The sequence below is a fragment of the Gallus gallus genome, chromosome 4 (assembly GCF_016699485.2).
Source record: "Gallus gallus isolate bGalGal1 chromosome 4, bGalGal1.mat.broiler.GRCg7b, whole genome shotgun sequence".
NCBI classification, from domain to species: Eukaryota; Metazoa; Chordata; class Aves; order Galliformes; family Phasianidae; genus Gallus; species Gallus gallus.
The window spans coordinates 72,308,371-72,334,508 of NC_052535.1; the positions used below are offsets into that span (position 1 = coordinate 72,308,371).

The 26,138-nt window shown below is 37.0% G+C and overlaps 1 long non-coding RNA gene across 1 annotated transcript in view; it reads right to left on the reverse strand.

The window, feature by feature from the left end:
- The window catches only part of LOC112532345, a 166,726-nt gene that overhangs the window by 85,196 nt on the left and 55,392 nt on the right, over positions 1-26,138 (reverse strand). The window contains exons 4-5 of the long non-coding RNA XR_003074960.3: positions 16,042-16,148; positions 13,579-13,755 (exon numbers count right to left, since the gene is read on the reverse strand). This is a non-coding gene — a long non-coding RNA (uncharacterized LOC112532345). The remainder of the gene's footprint in view (positions 1-13,578; positions 13,756-16,041; positions 16,149-26,138) is intronic.

A 26,138-nucleotide genomic window follows, 5' to 3' on the forward strand; every position in this document is an offset into this window, starting at 1 on the left:
CAATATTGAAAAATGGGAGTTTCCCCCACATATTCTGAGAAATACAATTCTCTGCAATGAATAATAATGCAACATGCTGTCCTATTAAAGCATAACTTCGCCTTGCATTATCATCTGCTTAACTTTTCACCAGTATAATCACAGTGATGAGAGAGATACATGGACTAATTCTAAATATTTCTAAATAAAAGTGACATTTTCAGGTTTTTATTTGTGTTGTTTATTTGCAATATGCAAAGGAAGAAAATACATCAATTCTTTTTGGGAAATATTTCTATTGATTCCAATAAAAAATTTGATTAAATAAAACCTACAAGATTAGCTCTGTGATTATACATTCCAACATGAATATTCTTAGCAAACATCTTCTATACAAGCATTGTTCTTAGCAAGCTTTAAAATCCAGAATACTTTTAGGTCATAGTAATTCACTTATTTGCAGAAGTCCGACTACTCATATTTCTCCAATCAAATATATTAATAGTATGCTCTGAAACAGAAATGCTAATCTCTGACTGGAATAAGAAGATCCTTATAAAGCTAAACATTACATTTCCTATTACAACACTTGGGAAACTCTGATAGGAAAAAATACTGGCTTTTACATACCAGAAGAAACAAGTAAAAACTTACTTTCTTGGAGCGTTTTTTCCCTTATCACAGCTCTACACAGTGGCACCTTCTGACCTATCATGTTGAAGATGTTCATGCTATTCAGCTGTTAGAATAAACTCCAGCAAAAAGTATGAAATGAATTTCCTATTGAATACATGTTGATAAAATGTTAGCAGGTAGAAGTAGTGGCACGCGATGGACAAAAAATTACTTTTAAAATACCCAATCTAATGTTCACATTTGAAATTAAACAAGTAGTTGCCTGAAGCTTCCCCTGTGATGAGGAAACTGCATATCTTGCAAATTGTATTTGGAGATGTATTCCTCAAGCCAAATAAATACCCTGCAGTGCATAAGAAGTATAAACAGATAGCATATTTCCAAAACTTCTTATTTGGTACAAAACTCAATTTCTGCACTGGATTATCTCTGTTAGCTCCACTAATGTCAGGTTGTTTGTAGGTTGTATTTAGTCCTTAAAAATTAGTATAGCACAGAAAAAACAGAGGAATAAAATCATGATAATAAAATAGGAAACTAAAAATTTAATAAGTAGCATATTAATGAACCAGTTATACCTTTCTAGTGTAAATGAGCACACAGAATGCTTAGCTCACTAGCCAATCTACTTGAGAAATGAAATTGAATTTATGGTGCCAGTCCATAGAACGTACATGTTACATACTCATGTGTAAGATGTTCAAGTTGCAGAGTAATTTCCTACGACATGCAGATTTCTGATTCCCAGCAGATTGAGTTAGTTTTTAAAAATTCTTCCTGAAAATATCACTAATGCAAATCTCTTTCAAAGCTTCAGAAGACTTTCCTAAAGTTATCACATAGCTGTGTAAATAACCTCCAAAGTTACATGTACTGTAAGAATACTCTCCTCCTAATGGTTTTGTATATGCTCCAAAGACACAATGTGGTGAATCATGCAGTAAGCCCAGGAATTATTAGAGTATGACAGTGACTTTTAAAAGATCAGATGATATGTATTTTGTTTGAAGGCAGATAACACTAGTGAAGAGGAATAGTACAGAACAAAGGAGTAAAGTACAGAGGACACACTTATTTTCAAGTCTTCTTACTCTTCACCTCTTAGTTCCTTTTAAGTCCTTGATGCTTCTATTCCCTGTGATTTCATATCACAGCCAAACAACCGTAAGAGAACACAATTTAGAAGAATGTTACGCTATAGCAACAAAAGATGTGGTAGGGTGGCTGCAAATCATGGAATAATACAATCATAGAATCACCAAGGCTGGAAAAGACCCACAGGATCACCCAGTCCAACCATCTACCCATCACCAGTAGTTGTCACTAAACCATGCCCCTCAACACAGCATCCAAACATTCCTCGAACACCTCCAGGGTCGGTGACTCCACCACCTCCCTGGGCAGCCCATTCCAGTGCCTGACCACCCTTTCAGAGAAGGTAGTATTTCCTAACATCCAGCCTGAACCTCCCCTGGTGCAGCTTGAAGCCATTCCCTCTAGTCCTATCACTAGTTACACGAGAGAAGAGGCTGATCCCCAGCTCACTGCAACCTCCCTTCAGGCAGTTATAGAGTGCAGTAAGGTCTCCCCTGAGCCTCTTCTTCTCCAGACTGAACAATCCCAGCTCCTTCAGCTGCTCCTCATAAGGCCTGTGCTTCAGACCCCTCACCAGCTTTGTTGCCCTTCTTTGAACATGCTCCAGGGCCTCTTGGGAAACACTACTCGTGACCAGTTGCCAGCTGGATTTAACTCCATTCACCACCACTCTCTGGGCCCAGCCCTCCAGTCAGTTCCTTACCCAGCCAAGAGTGTACCTGTCCAAGTCACGGGCTGCCAGCCTCTGCAGGAGAATACTGTGGGAGACAGTGTCAAAGGCTTTGCTGAAGTCTAGGTAGACTACTTGAACATCCTTTCCCTCATCCACCAGATGGGTCACTCAATCATAGAAGTAGATCAGGTTGGTCAAGCAGGACCTGCCCTTCGTGAACCCATGCTGGCTTTGCCTGATCCCCTGGTTGTCCCACAAATGCCGCGTGATCTCCCTTGAGACAATCTGCTCCATAACCTTGCCTGGCACCAAGGTCAGGCTAACAAGCCTGTAGTTCCCTGGATTCTCCTTACAACCCTTCTTGTAGATGGGAGTCCCACTGGCAAGCCTCCAGTCTTCTGGGACCTCACCAGTAGAAGGAGCACTGATAGATGATGGAAAGTAGCTTGGCTATCACCAAACTTTTGCCTTTCTGATTTTCTCTCCGTAACATCTTAATGACATCATTGTATTCTTTCTGAGTTGCCAGTCCCTTCTTCCACAGGAGGTAGATTCTCTTTTTCTCCTAGAACCTCAAGAATAGCTTCCCATTCATCCACGCCAGTCTTCTTCCGCGCCGGCTCATTTTGCGGCTCATGGGGACAGCCTGCTCCTGCGCCTTTAAGACTTCTTTCTTGAAGAGCTACCAGCCATCTTGGACGCCTTTACTCTCCAAGACTGAATCCCAGAGGACTCCCTCTACTAGTCTTCTGAACAGTTCAAAATCTGCCCTCCAGAAGTCCAAGGTAGTGGTTTTGCCGTTCCCCCTCCTGACTCCACCAGGAATCGAGAACTCTACCATGTCATGGTCACTCTGTCCAAGACAGCCCCCGATCTCCACACCTCCCACCAGACCTCATCTGTTTGTGAACAGCAGGTCTAATGGGGCAGCTCCTCTCATAGGCTCTCTCACCAGCTGCATCAGGAAGTTATCCTCCACACGCTCCAGAAACCTCCTGTTTCATCTGCGCTATGTTGTATTCCCAGCATATGTCAGGGAAGTTGAAATCCCCCAAATGAGAAGTATCAGTCTCTCTTTAGTCCCTGATGATTTCTGAAGATCTGTAGAAAGGAAGAGTAGCCCTCAAAACCTAGAAAGATCTTCAGGAATATTTTTGGAGAGACTTAAGACTTTTCCTCCCATTGAAAGTCTTCCCTGAACTGGATTTATTTTCTTATGTCTTAACTTTGCAATCAAGAGGCTGAAGCTATTTTTCAGTCTTACTGAAGAAACTATCCACTGTGATGTTACAGCTTTAAGTTAGTGTGATACAATTTTCATCAGTTTTTAGCCATGGCTGATATTCATAGTGGGGTCTTCAGTATATTAGTCTATACCCGCTCTGATCTCCAACCATTTACTACGGAAGAGGAAAAGGAATTAGTCTTGGTGAATACTTCTATTTCTGCCAAGACTGAAGAAATTCTTTATCAATCTCTAAAATTCTCATAGAGAAAATCTGCACTAGATTTTGAACAGTTAGGAAATTATATTTTGTATGATTTTCATGTGTGGGGCAAACTGACTGGAGAATGTGGTTAGATGTAAGACAAGCTGAGAGATGAAAGGATGGAGCACAGATTTGCCAAAAAAGATATGGGGGAACTGGTTGATGGTAAGCTGGACATTGTCCAGCAATGTGCCCTCGCAGCCCAGAAAGCTAACCGCATCCTGGATTGCATCAAAAGAAGCATGGCCAGCAGGTCGAGGGAGTCAGTCCTGCCCCTCTACTCTGCACTAGTAAGACCTCACCTGGAGTACTGTATCCAGATATGGAGTTCTCAGTACAGGAGATATATGGACCTATTGGAGCACATCCAGAGCAGGGCCACAAATACAATCCAAAGGATGGAGCACCTCCCCTGTGAGGACAGTCTGAGAGAGCTGGGGCTGTTCAGCCTGGAGAAGAGATTGCCCAGAGAGGTGCTGGAAGTCCCGTCCTTGGAGACATTTGACGTCAAGCTGGACCAGGCTCTGAGCAACCTAATCTAGCTGTACATGCTCCTGTTCATTGCAGGGGAGTCGTTCTAGATGGTCTTTAAGGGTCTCTTTCAATTTAAAAGATTCTATGATTCTTTGGTATACGCACTGTTGGATGAAGTGCTCTACTGTGAAGCCTTAAGGAACCTATATGCACTTGGTTTAAACATTTCTCACATACAAAGCCTTATTTCTGCAGCACATACTCTACTGCAAATGGCATCCACATTTTCATTCCTTCAGGATATTTTTAAAATGAATGAGTGAAGAATCTTTTCTTTATCAATATAAATTAAAGACTAAGCATATCTGAGGATTAGTTAGTTTAAGAGTTATGACTTTCATAAAACAGCAATTCAAAAGTGTTGGATTTTACATGTGGAATAATATGATTATCTTAGGCTGTGGCCTGCATTAGCGAGTAATTAAGGGAAATAGGAATGGCTCAGAAGAACAAAAAAAATAGGTGCTAAAGACTCCACATCTGCCTAATGCAAAGACTGTTGCTTCACCTGTCTTGCCTTTATCCAACAGGAGGCTCTAATGTTAGTAGTCAAGTTTACTTTGCGAAGATACTGCATGAGATCGGGAGTAGATGACCAAGTTTTTCCTGTTTACCATGAACTAACATCATGATTTTGTCATCATTAGACAAATACTGAGAACTTTATCTATATCCAAGAAAATGGTATCACTGTGCAGAATCTAACACCGCTCATGGTATACCTCTTCATGGAGAGAAACATATATGTTCAGAAGGAAATTTATCCCATTGTAAAGCACCTGCCAGAGAAGTAAGGACTAGAAATTATATCTTACTATGTAAACTATAGAATTTTAATTATTCTGATATACAGGGTGGGAGAGAGTGACATAAGAATTCAAGGGGAAAAGGGAAAACACTGGCAATTAAATATTGGGAATATTGAGGGAAAATAAAACAGAAAATATGTCAACGGAACAACAGATCTTTTTGTTGGTGGTGGTGGTGTTTTTTGTTTTGTTTTTCTTTTTGTTTGTTTGTTTAAATTAACTTATAATTTATTTTCACAGAATCACAAAATGTTTAATGCTATGGAAGTAATCTGGTCCAAGCCACTTGCTCAATCAAGATCATCCAAACCAGGTTGCTCATGATCACGTCCAGAAAGCTTTTGAAGATCTCCAGGGAGATCCCACTGCTTCTTCAGGCAGCTTGTACTAGCATTCAGTCATCCACAGAGTAAAAATAAAGAAATGAAATGAAACAAATAAAATAATAAAGTAAAGTAAAATAAATGGTGCTTAAGCAAAATATTTTGTGTTTCTGTTTGAGCCTGTTGCCTTTTGTCCTGGCACTTGGCACCACTGTTTTTAGTGACTCAGATTCTTTTGAGCCTGCCTTCATCTTATTATACACTCCCTTCCAGTATTTACATACACTGATTAGAACCCACCTGCTCCTTCTCTTGTCCAGACTAAACAGCTAAACAGTCCCTGTTGTCTCAGCCTTATCTCAGGCAACAAATGCTCCAATCCCTTCATCACCTTTGTGCTTCTTCAGTGGACTCTCTGGAGTAGGTCCATGTTTTTGTACAGCTGAGCCCAGAATGGATACAATACTCCATGTGTGGCCTCACCAGTGCCAAATAGAGAAGAAAGTTCATTTCCCTCAACCTGCTGGCAACACTTACCCTTGTGCAGCCCAGGATACTATTAACCTTCCTAGCTGCAAGGTCACATTGCTGTCTTATATTCTACTTGCTGTTCATCAGGATCCTCAGGTCCTTCTCAGCAAATGTAGTTTTCATCCAAGTACATCCTGTTATATTTGGTTGTATCCTCCCCAGGTCAGGGAGGACTCCTCAGATGCAGGAGTTTGTGCTTCCCTTGTTGAACTTCATAATCTTCAGTTCATTCTTCCAACCTGTCAAGATGGCAGTATGTTTTCTGTCGTCAGCAAAATTTCTGAGGATACACTGTGCCCCATCATTCAGTTCATTAATGAAGATGATGAACAGAACTGAGTTCACTATTGACCTCTAGGGTGCACTACTGGTTACTGGTCTCCATCTGGATTTTGCACCACTGATCATCTTCTGGGCCCAGGTGATCAGCCAATTTTCACTCCACCTCACATTTTACTTATCCAGCTTGTACATCACCAGCTTCTCTATGAGGATTTTATGAAAGAAAGTGTTCAAGGCCCTACTGAAGTCCACGCAGACAATACCCACTTCTCTCCCCTCATCTTCTAGGTCAGTCATTGAAGATTATCAGGTTGATCAAGCATAACTTCCCTTTGATGAATGCATGCTGTTAACTTGATGCTTTTGGTGTCCTTAGCTTCTCCATCACCTTCCTCGGGAACAAGGTGAGGCTAATGAGCCTCTAGTTCTAGTTTAAAAAATTTTTAGTGCATTTTCTTTTTTTTTTTTTTTTCTTGGCAATCATGCTTAATTAAATCTAAGTTTGACATGCTTTTCCATTTTCATTAAATATTACTGTATGTTTTTAAAATGTTCACTTGCATAATGTTTCAATATTGTCTAAGTATTTCACTATTTATTTTCTTGACAAAATTGTTTATATACCTTGACTAAATTTTTTGAAAATTTATCTAAGATTGATCTGTATTCCTTATTGGACAATGTTGTCCCACTTCAAAATATTCACTGCAAAACTTGTGCGCACACATATGCAGAATCTGCCTCGATACTGTGCAGAGTTCTTTATCTTCAGTTTTTTTTGTCTAAAGTAGTGCTAGGGAGTCTTCACACTCATTCTAACCTTAAAAGAATCCATACTTTTGTGAAAAAGAAAATGAATTGTATACCATACACATTCAAGACCTGCTATTTTCAGTAATAACGAGATAGAAGTATTCATTACAGACTAGAAACAACTTATTCTGACAGTTTGCCACAGTAGAGTTCATGTTGCTTGTTGAGACACTAACAACAAACAGAAAGGAATAAAATACCACTGGCTCTTTTCCAGTAGTCAGCACTCATCAAATACTATATTTCCAAGAACATTATCATTTCTCCTCAATCGGCAAGTTTAAGGTAGCACCTTAACACAAGACAGAGTCAAACAGACATTTCTCTTGGCAGCACTGCTCATTTCCCACCTCTGCAATAAATCTAATCTATTTTAAGAGTACTTCTCCCTCAACTTTCAGGTCAGACTGAATTTTCAGATGTCATCCACGGGTTACCAGAAACATGCAAAGCTACCTGAACTTATGAGTTAAACAGCTTTCCTAAAGAAGCAAGCTTCTGTCAACCAGATAAATGTTCTCTCTCATATATTTTTGCACATTACAGCAGAGTGTTATGATAAAAAGTGTGGGTCAGATCTTTGGCAAGTGTAAATCAGAAGAGCCCTTCCAAGTTCTTCTTGTACTCCCAGGTAAGGGACCAATTTATATCATCTTTGGACTTCTTCAGTTTGTATATTTTGATTGTTCCCTTCTCAGGTAATGTTCAAATTATTGTTTTAATTATTTTAAAGCTATTACTGTAGTGAAACCATAGGCTGGAAATTTCCAGTGAATTAGACAGAATTAATCTGAAATGTTTAGTGATAAATTGTAGTATCTGCAAGCATAGCATTTCCAGAAGGAAAAGGCAACTCTTCAAAATCACTGAAATTATAACAACTTAAATGTTTAAAATTAAACATTTTAAAGAAAAGCTATAGAAGCTGTGCTACCCAAACATTCAACTGCATCAAAAACAGTAACTTGTGCCTACTTCCATACCAGTACAGCACGTCAGTCAACTTCTTGTGAAAGCACACTAGTTCTGCTTCTAACTAAAACCAGTCAAGGACTGACACTTTTATTAACATCTACATTTGCTATTGAAAATTTGAAAAAATGTACTTTTTTCTTTTGCTCTATTGTGGGTTTTCCACTGGTTGCAGTCCCTTCAGGGGTGTACCAGATCCATCATGGGCTCATCTACAGTCTTTCCCAGAAAGCATTTGGCTCATTGCCAATCCATCATGGTTTCAAATAAGAATAATGATTATATGCTGTTATCATTTAACATATTTTGTAATTGCAATTTTGAACTTTGAATCCCAGGGACACTGATATTTTAAATATGCAAGAAAGGGATAAGGAGTCAGTCTACATCATTACAGCAAAGATCTGCAATGATTTCATGTAGTATTTAAAATGTATAAGTTAGACATATACCTACCTTATTTGTAAAAGTTATTTACATCCACATCAAAGCCTTAGGAGAAGAGTATAGTTTTGTCTAGATGGAGCATGGAATATAGCTAGTTGCTTAGGCTCCAGGCTGACTTTTCTAATATCTACAGATAACAGGTTATGGTGGATAACGACCACCAAAATCCCATCTGTTATATAATGGAAATGGGATATATCTCAGACAAAGAGCGTACAGCAAAGAGAAGAGATCAGTGTATTCAGTATGACTTGGCCTTCTGTAGAGAGACACATTGTACCAGCTAGGATTGCTCCTAGTATTTTGGTGAAAATGAGTTATGATTTGCATAATTATCTATTATTATTGCTTCAAAATAGACTTAAAATGATCAAACTCCTTTTCTCTGTTAGAATTCAAAGCTCTCATATGTTTCAAAAGATGTTATTTTAGATTTTCCTAGAATATTGCTAGTTTACAGAATTGAATGGGGTATTTCAGATTGTTGATCTTTATTCAGGCCAGCTGTTGTAAGAATACAAATTAGGCAAAACGTTTCAGAGCAGAGAACACCTGAGCAATAGAAATAAGCTCTGCTAAGATGGGTGTTATTTAAGAGAAATGTACAACAGAACCCTCAGCAACCACACAAAAGAGACGTTAGTGCCTTTGTGAAATAATTCATCATTTTCTCATGCTTAGTGAGGGCCTGACTACAGAAAGTAAATAACTAAGGTTCAAAAGCTTGGATGATCACTTGCCCCAACACAGTTATCTATATGGAATTAAAAAACTTTAATTCTTTTCTTAAGAGACTCATCAAGTAAAGGAGGACAAACAATCTCTATTTTTCACCACTGTTCACCGATTAAAATAGATAGCAATAAATAGGTGTCTCCTGAGAGCATTTCCCTTTTCCCAGAAGAATTAGCTGCTTGCAAGCATTGTTCATCATAGGCACTGCTCAATTGCTGAAGATCATAAATAATGATGGACAACATATCAGTATCATAGTAATATCACAGTTTTACATGTAACTGTTGCTAACATCCTCCAGTATTAATCCTGTTCTGATACCCCTGTATCTGCAGTGACCCTACTCACACAGCCTGAACCTCCTGAGACTCTGCCTCCATTCTTCCCATTCCTCCATCCCAGGTCTATGGCAAGCTAGAGCTGCACTGCCAGTGTTACAGAGGAGGTGTGGAAAGAGCTCCCTTTTCTCTTCCCCAGCAACTCATTCATGAACTCTCCTTAATTTCCACAGCAAAATATCAAACTTAAAAAGTGCTTATTTGCATGCAGCTTCACTGCAGGGACTGTGGGTTCCAAGAGAAGTGTTGTTAAGGCAGACAATTTCATTCAGGGTATTAAAGGGTATAGGTTTTAGGATGGGTGATAAAAATGCAGTCACAGAGTTTCCAGCACCACGTTTTACTGAAATCTTTTCTGCAGAGTAAGACCAATAGAAAATTTCCCTTATTCATTCAGTGAGGTAAGATCAGTGGTAAAGTGGGAAAATTAGTCACCCAGAACTCCATCATTCCTTTACCTAAAGTTTTAGTACCATGAAACATGCTGATAATGTGATTTTGATTTTTTTCTTTCTCACACAAGGATCATCTAAAATTTAAACTTGATTATCAATCTCTGATTCTGCATTTTTTAGAGTTGTTATTTTGTTTTGTTTTTTTTTTCCTTGGTGACAATGAATTTGCCTGTTTTCTGAAAATTCCTTGTGTTTTTTGACAGCTACCAAAAGCCCAAGGAATAGTCTTTTAGCTGTAGACGTGAAATAATTTCATTAGGAAAAGGAAAAGAACAAAGTGCTTCCATTTTCCACACTTACTTATCTAGTGAAAGGAAAATGGAAGAAGTTCTTACATACACTCTCATTCAAAATGAAGCCTTTCTTAAAATATCAAAATTTCTTCCAGAAGGGAAATTCTGAGTGTCAGTCAGCTCTGCCTGAAAGTACCTTTTTGAATTAATTCAACCTCAGAAGCAAGTCTGTGATTATTTCCAAAGGTTTTGAAAAGCTGTATTGTATTTTCACTTTAAAATGCACATTAAAGTATTACATATGCTCCAATGTGCATTCTCAGCAGCAAAAATGCTTTTAACCCTCAACATTTAAGAGCAGCTGCAGGAATTTTTTCCCCAGAGAAGACAGTCTTAAAATGGCCAACCAAATTTTGAAGTTCCTGTGGGATCATGCTAGGCTTGTTTCTTGTCTCTGGGGTCTTTCATACAGTTCAGCTGAGGGAAGTCAGATTTGTTATTGTATTTGCTGAGCATTTTTTTAAACCAATTCAGCAAGTACAAACAACAAAAAATCTAATAACTAGCCAATCCAATTAGAAAATATCTAAAATGCTAATCTTTTCATTGCAAAATTACTTATTCAAGAATTGTACTCATTAAAATCTTCCCTCACGCAAGCCAGGACTCTATTGGCCTTCTTAGCCCCTGGAAACACTGTTAGCTCATGTTCAGCTATCTGTCAACTAACACCCCCAGATCCTTTTCTGCCAGCAACTTTCCTGCCACTCTCACCCAAGCCTGTACTGCTACACTGAGTTATGACCAAATGCAGCATCCAGCACTCAGCCTTATTGAATGGTATGAGATTGGATGCAGCCTATTGATTCAGCCTATTGGGAACCCTCAAACAGATCAACACTTCCACTTATCAATAACAAATTATAATTTATGTTCTATGGAACTATTCAAAGATGTTTAAGAAAAAAATATCTACAAGTACATAAAACTCATATTAATATTTTTTCAAACATTTCTAAGGGCATATAAATTGCTTTAATGTCTAATCAGAGTTTTCATCTGTGAAATAAATGATAACGATTCTAAAAGAGATTCTTAGTTGTGACTATTACTTTTTTTTGCAGTAAGGGAAAGAAGCCTGAACTAAAACTAGCATGCCATTTCAAAGGTATTGAACAAACACATACTTAAACCATTCCTGATCCAAGTAATTTTCATTTCAAGTAAATAAAATAGATAATAGCTGATAATTAAAATGGATTTATGACTAACTAAGCACAGTCAATAGGTCAGAAGTAGGGCTAGTACTTAGACTGTCAGGTCTTGAACCAGGCCCCCAGTGTCATTTGTGGATTAATACTAAGGTTTTTTTCTTCAGCGTTTTCTTCAGTTATAAAGACAATTACAAGACTGTCATCAGAGAGCATTTTTGCTTTGAAATCTAACAGCTGTACTCTGCTCAGAGGGGAATGATAACTTTAAAGTTTAGCTTTACTTTCAAATAAAGAAGGACAGAAAACCAGGAGAGGCTCTTTAATTTATCCTTTTTTTTTTTTTTTTTTTTTTTTCCTCTAAAATGGTCTATTCACTATTCACTAGCTTGTCATAGCTTTTACCTTCAGTTCCTGGCACAGCATTAGCAGTAGTTCCATCAGAAAAAAAAAAAAAAAGAAAAAAGAAAAAAAGAAGTATAAACTTCTGATGGATTCCCATCAGAAAAGATGGAATATTCTTTTACTTGCAAAAGTAAAGTGTTATTAAGAATAAAACATTGCAAGCTTTTAAAATGCTGTTTTTCTTCTAACTGGATGTAAAGATTTCAAATATATCTGTCTTCATGGAAAAAAAATAACATTCTGAGTAGCTCAGTAGCACTGCATTGCTATGGTAATATATGTAACTACGATACTGAGCCAATTCTCATTATCACTTGAAAAATACAGTCTGTCCTACTAATAAAAATTAGAACTTAAACATCTAAATCAATAACATAGTGATATAATTCAGCTTTGCAAATGATACTGTATTAATTCAAGAATGCATTATTTCTTAGTAAGTCAATAAAAGATGCATGACGACTTTATTTATCCTTCTCTTTCACCCAGTTAAGTGTACAATCACTCTAACACATCTGTGAATATAACAATCTACTCAAACTACATTATTTATTTTTATGGCACAGTCAGTATGTTGGACTAATATTAAATGTATTTTGCTATGATGTTCATCCCTGATAACTTGGTCAGAAAACATAGAAATACTGGTAGAAACCAAGACTGAAATCTGAGGATCATTAAAGTAGATGTCATCAGACACCACAGAACATGCGTGCATTCTGCATACTGCTGCAGATAGAAAAGTGTAGTAATGAGAAAAACTGATTTGGAGATTGTCATGACTTGTTTATCCATGGCTATGGACATAGGACAGTGGAATATAAGAAGCACGTCCAGAAGTTCTGTGTAAAGTTCATCTGACAGAATCATAATAAGGAACTAATTCCATAATCAAAATACTAGGACTTTACACTGCCTACTTGATATGAGGACAGAAAATGTGATTAGGAGGGACAACGGGTTTTATTCCTAGTGTCACTGCATTTGAGAACAAATAACAAGGAATTTTATGAAGCAAGGACCATCTTTCAATGCATATGATTTTGCAGCACCATGGATTCTTGAATTTGTCACTGCAGTATACATAATGGATTTTTTTCAGCTTCTTGGACAGCTCAGATGACAGAAGGAAGAATTTGTAAATTTTGGAAGAAAACTTAAGGACATTTTAACTAGGATCATATCTGCTAATTAGAGAGATGGTCTTTTTAAGATTGATTAATAAGCTCACAACCAACTCAAATGTTGTTATCATTCTATAATCTGTGAACTTAAGATACTTCTTGTCTTAAAGGAAGACTATCCTATAATTCATTGAATATGTAAACGCAGACATAATGTTTTAAAATATTATCTATGTTTCCCTTGTCTGAGCAGTGTAAAGAGGCACCAATTAGCATAAGAATAAATATAAGAGATGGAGAGAAAAAATTCTGAACGACCAAAGAAGATATAATGAATCACTGTGGAATCAGTTGAAGAAAATAAAAATATAGTATCTAAAGAAATTGTTAGTAGTGAGCTATACTATATAATAAATTATGCAGGAAACAATAGAAACTAAATACTGGCACTTATGGCATTTAAAAGTCAACAAGAATAGTATTATCACGGTACCTCATAGGGAAGAGCAGTTTACAGGTATGTCAGGAGTAGCTACAGAATACATGCCTCTCCAGGCAGGGAAAATCATATTTGACACTTCAGAGTTCTGCTTGGTAACATCTCATGGGTGACTGCTGGAGAGAAGGGTAGTCCGGGAGGGCTGGTTGTTATTCATGGATCACCTGAGGACTAGAAGAGAGTAAATGTCACTTTTATTTTGAAGAAGGGCAAGAAGGAAGATTTGGAAAACTACAGGGTGATCAGTCTCATCTTGAATACTGGTAAGCTGATGCAATAAATAAACCTGGAAGACATTTCCAGACACATGAAGGACAGAAATGTGAATGGAGCTAGTCAGCATGGATTTACAAGGGCAAATCATTGGCCATAGTGAAATGAGTATCTCAGAGGTTGAAAAGGGAGCAGTAGAATATTCTTTATTTTGACCTTAGTCTCTCACAGCATCCTCTCAGACTAATGAAATACCTTCTCTAAGGAACCTTATTTAGCAGAGAGTTGGCTTTAGGGAACCTGCTTTAGCAGAGAGGTGGACTAGGTGATCAGATGTTCCTTCCAGCTCCTGTGATTGTATGATTCTGTGATTCTTACTGCGTAGGGAGTGAGATAGACTGAAAACTGACATAACGAACAGGTTTAAAAGCTTGTCCTCAGCAGAGGAACACCAGACAGAGGCTAGAAACTCATGGTATTCCCCACAAGTCAATATTGGGGCCAGTGCTGTTTAATATATTCAGTCATTACCTAAATGTTGGGACAGAGTGTACTATAAGAGAGATTGCTGAAACATTCAAAGGTTGTGTTGTCACTCATTGAGAAATGGACCTTGACAGTCACGAAATTTAGCAAAGTCCTCCTGGGCTGGAAGAACCACACTCACCAGTAGAGGGCCAACTGTCTGGAAGACAGCTTTGCAGAGAATGACCTGAGAGCCCTAACAGATAGGTTGAACATAGGCCAACAATCTGCTCTCACAGCAAAGAAAGACAATATCTTGTTTAGGAGGAGTGTTGGTGAAATTTAGAAGTAGCAATGGTGAGGGACAGCTAAAGTACTGTGTCCAAATCTAGGCTCTCCAGTACAAGAGAGACCTGCAGCTATGGAAAAAGTTCAGCAAGAACTGGATCACCTGTAAAAATATGAGAAAACTGGGATGTTCAACTTATTCATACTTGACAGGAAGGAATGAAGAGGAGTCAGCCTCTTTCAGGACTACACAGGGAAAGGACAAGAGACAATAAGGACAAACAAAAACACATGAAATAATAATAAAAAAAATTTAGAAAGCTTTTTACTCTGAGAATGGTTTAACATTGAAAAAGGTTCCCCAGAGAGACTGTATGATCTCTGACCCTGGAGATACTTATGACATGATGTTGATTAATCTGCTGTAGACAACCCTGCTTGGAGCAGGGGATGGGACCAGATGATCTCCAGAACCTCAGCAACTCTCTGATTCTATGTTTTATACAACTATTACAGTTTGAAACAACACAGAAAGACAGTTTTTCAGCTCAGTGCTTCCAATTACATTAAGTAAATTTACATTTGATGAGAATCTGTCTAAGAGAGCTTTAGGGCATTAGATGTAACAATTCTAACATAAGCAGAGTTGGCAAACAGCATAAGAAAATGAGGTTGAGTTAAGGAAATGTGCTGACATTTAAAGTAGGCTTCCTGCAGCAAACATTCAGGTTTAAGGAAGAGGAAGTGAAAGTGAACTAGCAATTACCATTAATGGAAATAGGAAAACATGAGAGAGCGCTGGGTAAAGTGTGTGCATGTGAAAAGATGGAAGGCACAAATATTCTACATTCATTAATGGAGTAAAAATGATAAGGAGTTTGAATTAGATAACAAGGTACAAGTAACCAGAATGCTGAAAGCAAGCAAATAAAAGATAAATGAAGAAGACATTAATGGTAACAAGGATGATTTTGGATTTAGTCAGAGACATTTAATATAATAAGCTATCATTGTTTTTCATCTCTCTAATTAGACTTTCCTTTAACACCTACAGAAATAACCAATTTCTTTACATATCCCATTAAGAACCCTGGATATTACAGAACTACAGGAGAAATTCAGAGAATCATTCTACTTCAGTATGAATTTTGCTGCTGTGTACACTCAAAAGATACAACTTATCTCTTCCCATATTCTTGCTAGCCTAGGGAAGGGGACTGTAAGTTCCTTCTATCATTCATTGCCAAAATTACTATAGATGTGAGGTACTGGACAGTACAGTCAATGACAAAATAAGATTCAATTAAATGTTAAAGCAGTTCACTGAAAATTCTCAACTGCCTGTTTACCTCAAAACATCACTACTACTTTATGAATTTTCCTAAAATCCTTCATTGGAGATTCACCCCTATTTTACTGTCAGATACATTACATTTTATTTCTAACTCTAAAACTTACGTGTAATAAAGCAGTTTCGAAAGTATCCCTTACCTTTTGTTTTACTTGATGAACTGAGAATTTATGAAGAAAATATAAACTTGATAAGGCAAGAGGTGATATCACTGGAGACAGAAGTTTCCTCTCTTCAATTCAGTGAACTGTAAATAAAACACTTGCTATTTTTGGTTTCATCTACAGACAGAGAGAATTCTTTAGACGTGATGAGACAGTCGGAATTGATTCTAATTAAATTCGCTTTTGGCTTAAAAATATTCTATGTACTAAAGTATTACTAACATAAAAACATATGCAATGTACCTTAATTTGACTAATTTTCTGTGGACTGTGAAACAAAATTTCCTGCTATAGTGGTGAAATTGGACTCAGTGATCCCTTGAGAACCCTTCTAAACCCTGCAATTCTGTGATTCTGCAAAAATTGCTTGCAAAAAGATATTAGATTAATATCTTAATATTTCTCACAGCATAATCTTCTCAATGACTTTTTCATAAATCTTCCTCTTTATTTATTACAACAATAAATTGAAAGTAGTTGGAGGATCTGTGGAAGCCTTTGATGCCACCCTCACAGTACAGCTAAAGGGAAAAAAATGCAAGCAGTGTGGGCTTTTAGTATTTTGCTCAAATGTTAAAATCACAGTAAGAATTCTGGTTTGGCTAAGGAAAAAGAAAAGTTTATGAAACTATATTCTTTAACAACAGCTTTAGAACCATCACATTTTTCATTAGAATAATAGCTAAAATTTGACCCTTGAAGGTCTTTTCACATTACAAAGAAAAGTTAGCTTCCTTTCATGGACTTATACTTTATGAAGAAAGCAGACAAAACATCTGTTACTAATTATTATTTATTCATATCACACTAACACTGAAAGGTCCTAACATGAATCAGAAGTTCCATTGTACTTTATGCTAGAAAATACATTCAGGGAGACAGTCTCTGCTTCAAAGCCTTTACAGACAGAGCAGACCAGCTCTCTCTTCTGAATATTAGAGATGAAGTATTGTAGCACAGAACAATTGCATTTCTCCAATTTGCTCAAAAAGACTGCGATAGAGACACAAATTAAGCTTACATATTGTAAGGATAAACTTAATTCTTTTATCCGTGGACCTCCCTTCATTTTTAAGTACAATGCACTTCCTAGCTAGTGGACCTAACCATGGAGGTTACGAGTAACTTTTCTGATTGTATAGCCAAATCTTTTTTACTAGTTCAATGCATGAAGAAATTAGGAAATTTCTTTCTAAACTGGAGGGATGCAAAAGGTTATTCTTCATAACTGTAAAAAACTTATTTTTTTAATAATTCACACAATGTTTTTTGGATTTATACTTCATTATTATTTCGTTTTTTAAAAAAGACATCTGTGATGAACACTGTTTCACATAATCTATTTGATTTCCTGATAAACTAGATGACATTACAAGATACAGGTCAATGCCAATACAAGCTCCTCTTTCCTGTATTTCATGCCTTCAGCATGAATGAAATAAGAAATACGTTACAAAAAACTTTCCAATTTGTCTATTGATCCTGATTAACAACAACAACAAAGAAAACAAATTAAAAGAAGAAATATTCAGAGCCTGAAACTGTAAAACTCACAAAGTAAAATGAATAACAGTACTTTTTTCTTTTACCTCTCCAAACTGGATGACTGCAAATATCTGAGCTATCATTAATAATTTGAGATCGTCTATGCCACACATCCCTCATTAGCAGAAACTGGAAAACAAGACATGGAAGCCGAAATAATTACTGCATTAAACTGGGATACTTTGCCTGAAGGAACGAGCGAGACACCTTTCAAAGCATTGGGTGTCCTCATTTTGTTTCTAATCTCAAATCCAATGTTCTTATGATCAATTCAAAGCCATTTCTGAAACTCAGATTAATTAAATATTTCTCTGCAAATCCAACAAATGCAACATATATTATATGTCATATAATCTGTCATATAATCACAGAATGTTTGAGGTTGGATGAGACCTCTGAAGCCATCTGATTCAACTCCCCTTCTCAAGCATGGTCACTCAAACCAAACTGCCCACAGCCACATCCAGGCAGCTTTTGAAGACTTTCAAGGAGGGAGGCCACAACCTCTCTGGGCAGCCTGTGCTAGAACTCAGTCACTGTTTCCAGGCTTAGCTATTCCATCACCTTCCCAGAGGCAGAGATAAGGCTAACCAGCCTGTCGTTCCCCAGATCTTCCTTGCCACTCTTGAAGATGAAATCATCCAGCTCTCTCAGCACTTATGGTTGCATCACAACATGGCCCATGAACATAGGAATGTCCAGTTTGCTTAAGTATTTTCTGACCTGACCATCTTCTATCAGTTACATCTTCCTTGGTCCAGTCATTCACCTTGGTCATAGCCTTCAGAGTTCTGAAAGTGCTTTTGCTAGTAGAAGGCATTCAGTGTTTCACCCTTTTCTGTTTTGTGTAAAAAGGTCTCCTGGCTCATTCAGCAGCAGGCCCATGTTTTCCCTGTCTTCTTTCTTTTACCTAACTATTTACAGATATCCACGTGTTTATGTGTGCATGTTTATATTCTCAGTAAGCGTAGTTCCCACTTTGTTATTTCTCATATGTGATGCTTAGTCTGAGAGTATTTCCTCTTCAGTGAAAACAAACAATCTAATCTATGATTGCTCCCCAGCACAGCCACAATATCTCAGAGGGAAAAAGGATATGTTACTTTTGCAGGAGTCATTTATATCTTTTTAAATTTTTTTGAATGTCTAGTACTATATTAATATCAAAAAGACATCCCAAAAATAATCTTTTCCTCTTTTTCGTTGGTTCTTTTAAAACCCCAATTCATTCTGTGGGCATAGAGATGAAGTCACTCTAGGAAGTTTGCTGAAACAAAGATGCCATATTAAATGATACAGCTTTTTTTGGCATGGTTGACTGCACTCAGAGTTTTGCTCTCTTCATTAAGTATGACCAGATAAAGTTGAGTCATTTTGAAAAGAGGCTGCAGCTAGACAGCAAATAATCACAGGCATAGTATGTTTTTTGACATAAAAATGGTTTTGTTTTATACTCTCAAAAAAAGCTACAATTTCTCCATTCCTCTTCTCCAGTTGTACATTTTATCATCTACACTGTAAATTCTAGTTCATTTGTTTTGAAATTTGTTGGAAGAACACAGAGACAAATGTTGTATATATATATATATACACACTTCATATTTAATGCTATAATATGAGTCATAAGAGAACAGGCTTGTTAAAAAACAAACAAGAAAAAAAAAAAACCTTAAATGAAGGTGAGAAGAAGCAAAAATGAAATCAACGAGCAATGAAAGACCTGAACTTATTATGGAGATAAATGGCAGAAAAAGTGAAAACTTTACAGAGATGACAAAGTTAATGATGTTGTCCTGGTTTTATCAGTATTTCATGTAGATAGGACTTTAGAAGACAACTGGAGTTATCCTTCTAAACCTGAAATATGTCTTCCTGAAAAAAAAAAAAAAGCAAACCAACAACTGAAACTAAAAAGAATTTCCATTGAGATCAATTTTTCCCAATTAAATGTATACAAAAGTATATTAATAATTAAACCATTTACTTAACATGATTTTCTCTTAACACATGAACTTTAGAATATGGATCAGCTTCAAAGCATCTCTCTTTAGTAGTCAAATTTAGCTAACTTGCTTACTGTTGTTACAAAAATATCTCAAGTTTGATGTAATTAAAGTTACTTTAAACTATTCTTCCACTTCCATTATTCTTCAATCATCATGAAGAATAAAGTGTTCAGGCTCCTGTGATCCTACATTCCCTTTTCCCTGGACCATCATTGGTGAGTCACTTGGATAAATACTTAAATAGCCACTCTAGAGAAGCCTAAGAAACAGTAATATAGGCCAGTATTTGCTCTCTGGAAACAGGACAGTTTACTTAGAGCACATAAACCTTGCCTCTGTCTGCAGTGCATTCTCTTAATCTGCCTATGTAGCAATCATAGGGAGTTCATTCCTGATTTTAGTGTCTGTTTATTAAACATGAACTGGATTAATCCCTTTATGAACCTGCTTGTTATTACTTCTCTCCACAGCCTCCTATGTCAACACTTGACAAAAATTCACCAACCACTTTTTAAGACAGAACCTTGTCATCTTGTTAGCTTAGTGAGAGACCTTTTCTCCTAGTACTGTGGGATTCAATGAGTAATAGTAGCATATTCATATTATCTGCTATCTTCATGACTTTGTCAATATTTATCATGTCTCCCTCCAGGCTTTTCTTCCCCAAGATGAAGAGCTCAAGCATTTTAATATTTTATTGCAAGGCAGTATTTTACCTTCATAATCATTTTAGTTGCTTTCTCTGCACCATTTTTAACTTAATTATATCATTTATTTTGGAGATGCAAGGAAAAGCACGGTATTTAGTAACTGAGAAACTAATAGACCAATGTTTCATATAGTAAAAAATACTGATTTAGTTTAGCATCAACATTTTTTCCTGATGATGTCCAATATTTTGTATGTTCACAACCAATGTTGCACACTGAGCTGATGACTTTAGAATACTGTCAGTAAGGATTTCAAGATTTGCTTCCTGAATTGTAACTTCCCCTTCCAAATTAATAATCCTGTAAGCACGATTTGGGTTACATTACATCCTTTTTACTGACATTATGGCATTTCTCAGTACTTCTGTTCTGTGAGGTCTTTGTTAGGTTTCTCATCATCACTGACACATTTAACTGCCTGAAATACCTCAGTACCATCTGCAGACCTGAACATCTGATTATACAGTTCCTTTTCCAGGTCATCAGTTAGAATGCTGAACAAAAATAAAGCCACAGCTGATCCTTGGGGACTCATGCTCTTCAACTGTACTCTATCTTTTACCTTCCTATCTTGTAAAGCCATGAAAGTACCTTTTCTCCAAACCCACAGCAACTTAATTTCCTTAATTTAATTTGGTATAGTAGTTGCTCAAAGTATTTACTTTCCAAGTCTATATATGCTATGTTGTCTACTTCCCCATTGCCCACCTGCTCACTCAAACTGTTACAGGCCTCTGTGTTGACTGTTTCCTAACACATCAAGATTACACCTGTGCTCCATTATCTCGTTCTTTATTGCAGACTGTGATTTTGCAAGGAATGGAAGCCAGACTCATACTTCAGATCCTTCACTTCACAGGACTTCCCACAAAATCCTTTTTTCAGTGAGATACCCTGGCAACCTGCCAGTCCTCTGTTAAAGTGGCCTGCTTGTAGTGGACAGTTTTAACAAGTTTGCCAGAAGTTCAGCACTTTCAAATCTGAGTTCCTTCAAAAGTCAAAGCTGAATGTGGCATGCTCCTAGTTGCTTACCCAACTTTGTCTTCATTGAACAAAATGTAAAAAAGAATTCCTCCCTAGATGGATTACGTGTCATCTTGCTTTTCATTCTTCCTGCTCCTTTAAATCACAGAGATACATAGTTTTAGTGTTTGGGATGGAAAACATTTGTGCTCAAAAACACATGCGTTTACATTGGTAGAGTCTAGAATTTGGGAAGTCTAAAAAGATAAGAAATATAACATTCATTTATTTTTCAGGAGAATAGAAAATGAACCTGTGTTCACAGTGTCAAGTTAAAATTAAGTGAAAAGAAAGATTTATCCCCCAGTTTCAATTTAAAAGAAAGCAGCAGCTATTGGTGCATGCTTGGTTATCAGTTAAGTCTCAGGAAGCTTAACAGATCACACCATTCAAAGGAGGAAAGCAGTAGGTACCTAGTTTCTGGATCTTTCTGTTGGGGCTGGATTGCTGAACTACCAGGATTGAGATACTTCTGACAGCTTCAGTAACAGCAATTTAAGCATCTGGGCAACTTTAAGGTCAAGAACAGAAGTGCTTACAGATTACAGACCTGTCAAATATAAGAAAGAGCTCTGTGGGAGCTCAGGACTTCACAAGTTTAGACTAAGACTTCAAAATATGCTGCTCTTCCATTTCAAGCACTTAAATTCTTTCCAAGATCCTGCCTTTGGTGACTTCGACATAATTTGTTTTGAGTCTACCAGAAATCACATCTTCTTGAAGTAATAAAGTAGTTCTGAAAACTAATTATAAATCCCACAATAACTTATACATTTGTATCATGTTGAAAATGTCTAAAAAAAATAACATACATATTTTGATATTTTACATTGCTTACTTATGCTTATAGTGCAATGTTCATATGCACATATAGTATCACCCTCTACTGGATGTAATATCTGCTGTTCTGATATACAATACATGCCTGTATTATATACTGTTTAAAAAATATTCACATGATAACAAAAAACTGACTTTATGTAGTGCTAGCCTGTGCCTAAAGCTGAAAGCTAAAAGAATCTCTTCTAACCAAACAGCAAATACCTGCTTGTTTGTTGCAGACTGTCTTGATTTTGTGACTAGCCTTGAAAGTTACAACCATAATAATTTTATTAAGTTCTTCACAGTTCATATAATCTGTACATTTTGTTTACCATTTATGGTGTGTCAATGGTTTACGGGCTGGTCCGGCCCAGTTCCGTGACTAGTGGGGCGGAGGGATTTTTTTTGCAAAATCCGCGCCTCCAGAAAAGGGAAACAGGGGACCCCCCACAAAAAAAAAGAATAATTAAAAAAACAGCGGCAACGATCTGAGGAGAAACAAACTAATTTACTAAATATAGTATCGGAATGCACGATAACACACTATAATACAATATAATTCAATATAATTGTTAATAAAATCAAATATAATTGAGAGAAGGATTGTCTGAGAGCTAAAGGCCTTACACTAATACTGAAGCCTTGCGTGCAGTCGGGAGCAGCAGCGAGAAGATCCGAAAGCGAGCACAAGACGAGAAGAAGACCCAGGTCAGGTGACCTACAGGCCTTATATCTGTTTCCCTGAGCAGGAATGATAACAGTACTCGAACAGTCTTCTGGGGAACGTAGTTCTTCTTCTCTTCCGGACAAGTACCTGGAACTAGAGCATTTGCTGTTTAACTCCCAGTACACTGCATAATGTTATGATGTGGAATACCAATAACCAAAAATCATAAATTCATGACATTGTGAATCTAAGGAGAAAGCTTCTGCTTAAATAGTTCTATTCTCTTTTAATTACTTCACAGTACTTTGAAGTGCTCAAATCTGTTGACTACTCTTTAAACTGTCCTCAAATAAAGGAAATATTTTTAGTTGGATTATTTTTTTCCATCACACTCATAGAAATTTCTTCTGAAATATGAAATGAAGAAATTCTTCTGATTCATTTTAAATGTTTAAGGAATGTTTTCAGTGAAATGTTAAGAACTCTTGTATCTTTTTAATAATAAATAAATAAATAAATAAATAAGATTTTTCTATATTGGATATTATACAGAACAAAATAATTTCTTACATTTCCCCCTCCACACTCCTACTCTGCTGTTCTCCCTCTGTATCTTGTCTGTATTTTAAATCAGAAATAGAAATAGTGCTTTTTCATCATAATATGAACCTCATCAGTGCTGGGACCAGTGCTACTTAATATTTTTGTAGGTGACATGGACAGTGGAATAGAGTGCACCCTCAGCAAGTTGGCAGATGACACCAAGCTGAGAGGTGCAGCTGACATGGCAGAGGAAAGGGATGTTATCCAGAGAGTCCTGGACAGGCCTGAGAGCTGGGCCTGTGCCAATCTCATGAAGTTCAACAAGGCTAAGTGCAAGGTCCTGCACGTGGGTCAGGGTAATCCTAAGCACAGATACAGGTTGGGTGGAAAATGGGTTGAGAGTAGCCCTGAGAAGGATTTGGGGGTGTTGGTTGATGAAAGACTCATCATGTGTCAGCAGTGTGCATTTGCAGCCCAAAAGGCCAACTGTATCCTGAGTTGCATCAAGAAAAGCATGACCAGTAGGTCAAGGGAGGTGATTCTGCCCCTCTATTCTGCTCTCATAAGATCCCACCTGAAGTACTGTATCCAGTTCTGGGGCTCCCAACACAAAAAGGATATTGAGCTCTTGGAATGGGTCCAGAGGGAGGGCCATGGAGATGATCAGGGTGCAGGAGCACCTCCCCTGCAGGGACAGGCTGAGAGAGCTGGCGCACTTCAGCCTAGAGAAGAGGAGGCTCCAAGGCAATCTTAGCTTTCCAATACATGAAGGGGGCCTACAGGAAAGCTGGAGAGGGACTTTTTATAAGGGCATGTAGCAACAGAACAAGGGGAAATGGCTTTAAACTGAAAGATGAGAGATTTAGATTGGATATTAGGAATAAATTCTTTACTGTGAAGGTGGTCAGACACTGGAACTGTTTGCCCAGAGAGGTTGTGGATGCCCCCTCCTTGGAATCAGGCTGGATGGGGCTCTGAGAAACCTAGTCTAGTGGGAGGTGTCTCCACCTATAGCAGGGTGGTTGGAACTAGACGATCTTAAAGGTCCCTTCTAACCCAAACCATTCTGTGATCCTATGATTACATAATTAACCTGTTTTAACCTGATTAACTTCAGTATTACTGCAGGAAGAATGCACAAATAATAACGCTGTAATATAAACTCATAATAATCATAATTGCTTTTCTGCAAAAATTACTCATTATCTCCAAGCATTATAGCAAGACATCTGTCATTTGTCAAAGATGTTGCTTATTCACCTCAGAAGAATGCATCAAATAATCAGCAGTAGTCTTCTGATTAATTCAAAGTATTGTCAAAACCTGATACTCTAATCCATGTAAGAAAAATCCACCAATTATTCAGTGATATTTTGTTCACCAATTCAAAGTATGCTATCAATCTGTCACTGCTTATCTCAATTTTGTTAACTGTTAATTCAGAATATTTGCCTATAAAAACATTATGAGATGAATCTTTAAACCAAATAAGTAAAAAAAAAAAGTGATTAATATTTTTCCCCTTTTTAGAACAAAAACCATTATTAAGTCACAGACAAACTCATGTCCTTTGAGTCTTATAAGCTATGATAATCACCCACTCTAGCTACAGAAATTTCCCCAACAAGGCTTCCATTATATCTATACAAGACTGTATCTCCTACACTAGCTGCAGCACCTCTTTTTGTAAGACACTGGATTTATTTAGAATTTTCAGGCAGCAAAAATCCACTACTTCCCAAGACAGGATTTTACAAAGATTGATTACTTTTACTTTTAGAAATATGTACTTTTTTTTTCAACTTTGAATTTATCTAGCTTCACCTTGAAATAAGAACACTGGATCTCATTATATCTTTGCAGCTGATTTAAAGAGCGTGCTTTCTCTGGAAACACTAATATGCCTATAGATATTGTTCAATAGTGTTCAATAGGTTGACTGTAATGCCACATGTACCCTGCCATATAACCCCATGGTATGTTCATTGCCTTATATTTTAATATCCAATAATAATTTTATGATGGCCATTTAAGAGGTTGCTAGATCAGCATGACCTTCATGTAACATTCAAATAGACATCTATAATATTAAAAAAAAAAAAAAAAGTGTTCACTTTGGAGCTTGCTTTGACACTGAAACCTGATGCACCTGACCCTAAAATATCTCCACCGTTCTTATCTACCTTCTTGTGTACATTGTCCATTCAATATATACTGATTGTCATATAAATGACTTGCACAAGAACACTGTTGACAAGATATTGGCATTAATTGTTATCACATAGAGTTGAGAAATGGAGAATTGGATTGACTTTCTATCTCAGTGAGACAGGAACAAATTCATCAGAGATTGCCTGTCATATCTATAACTGCCAAAAGAGCTATGGATTAGGTCAGGACAGATCAAAGACATAATGCTTTGTTCTCTGTGTCTTTATCTTTATGCTCATATTTTGGGACATAAACCTTTCCAAATAGCTTTTTACAGAGCTTTTATGTATAAAAGTAAGATTTTATGTTGTTTTTTTTTTTTAATGTAATATTCTTGAATAAATATTTTAAGAAAATCTTTCTGCATATTCCTCTCTATATACCTAAAGGTATCGACATAGATAATACCAGCAGTAATTTAGCACATCATAAAAGAAACAGCAAATAAATATAGCTGGTGAAGAACCTCAGCAGCAGCACCACCCTACATGGTCTCTGACTTTACTTCAGATTATCTTTAATCATGTCCTGTGGATTGACTATCAT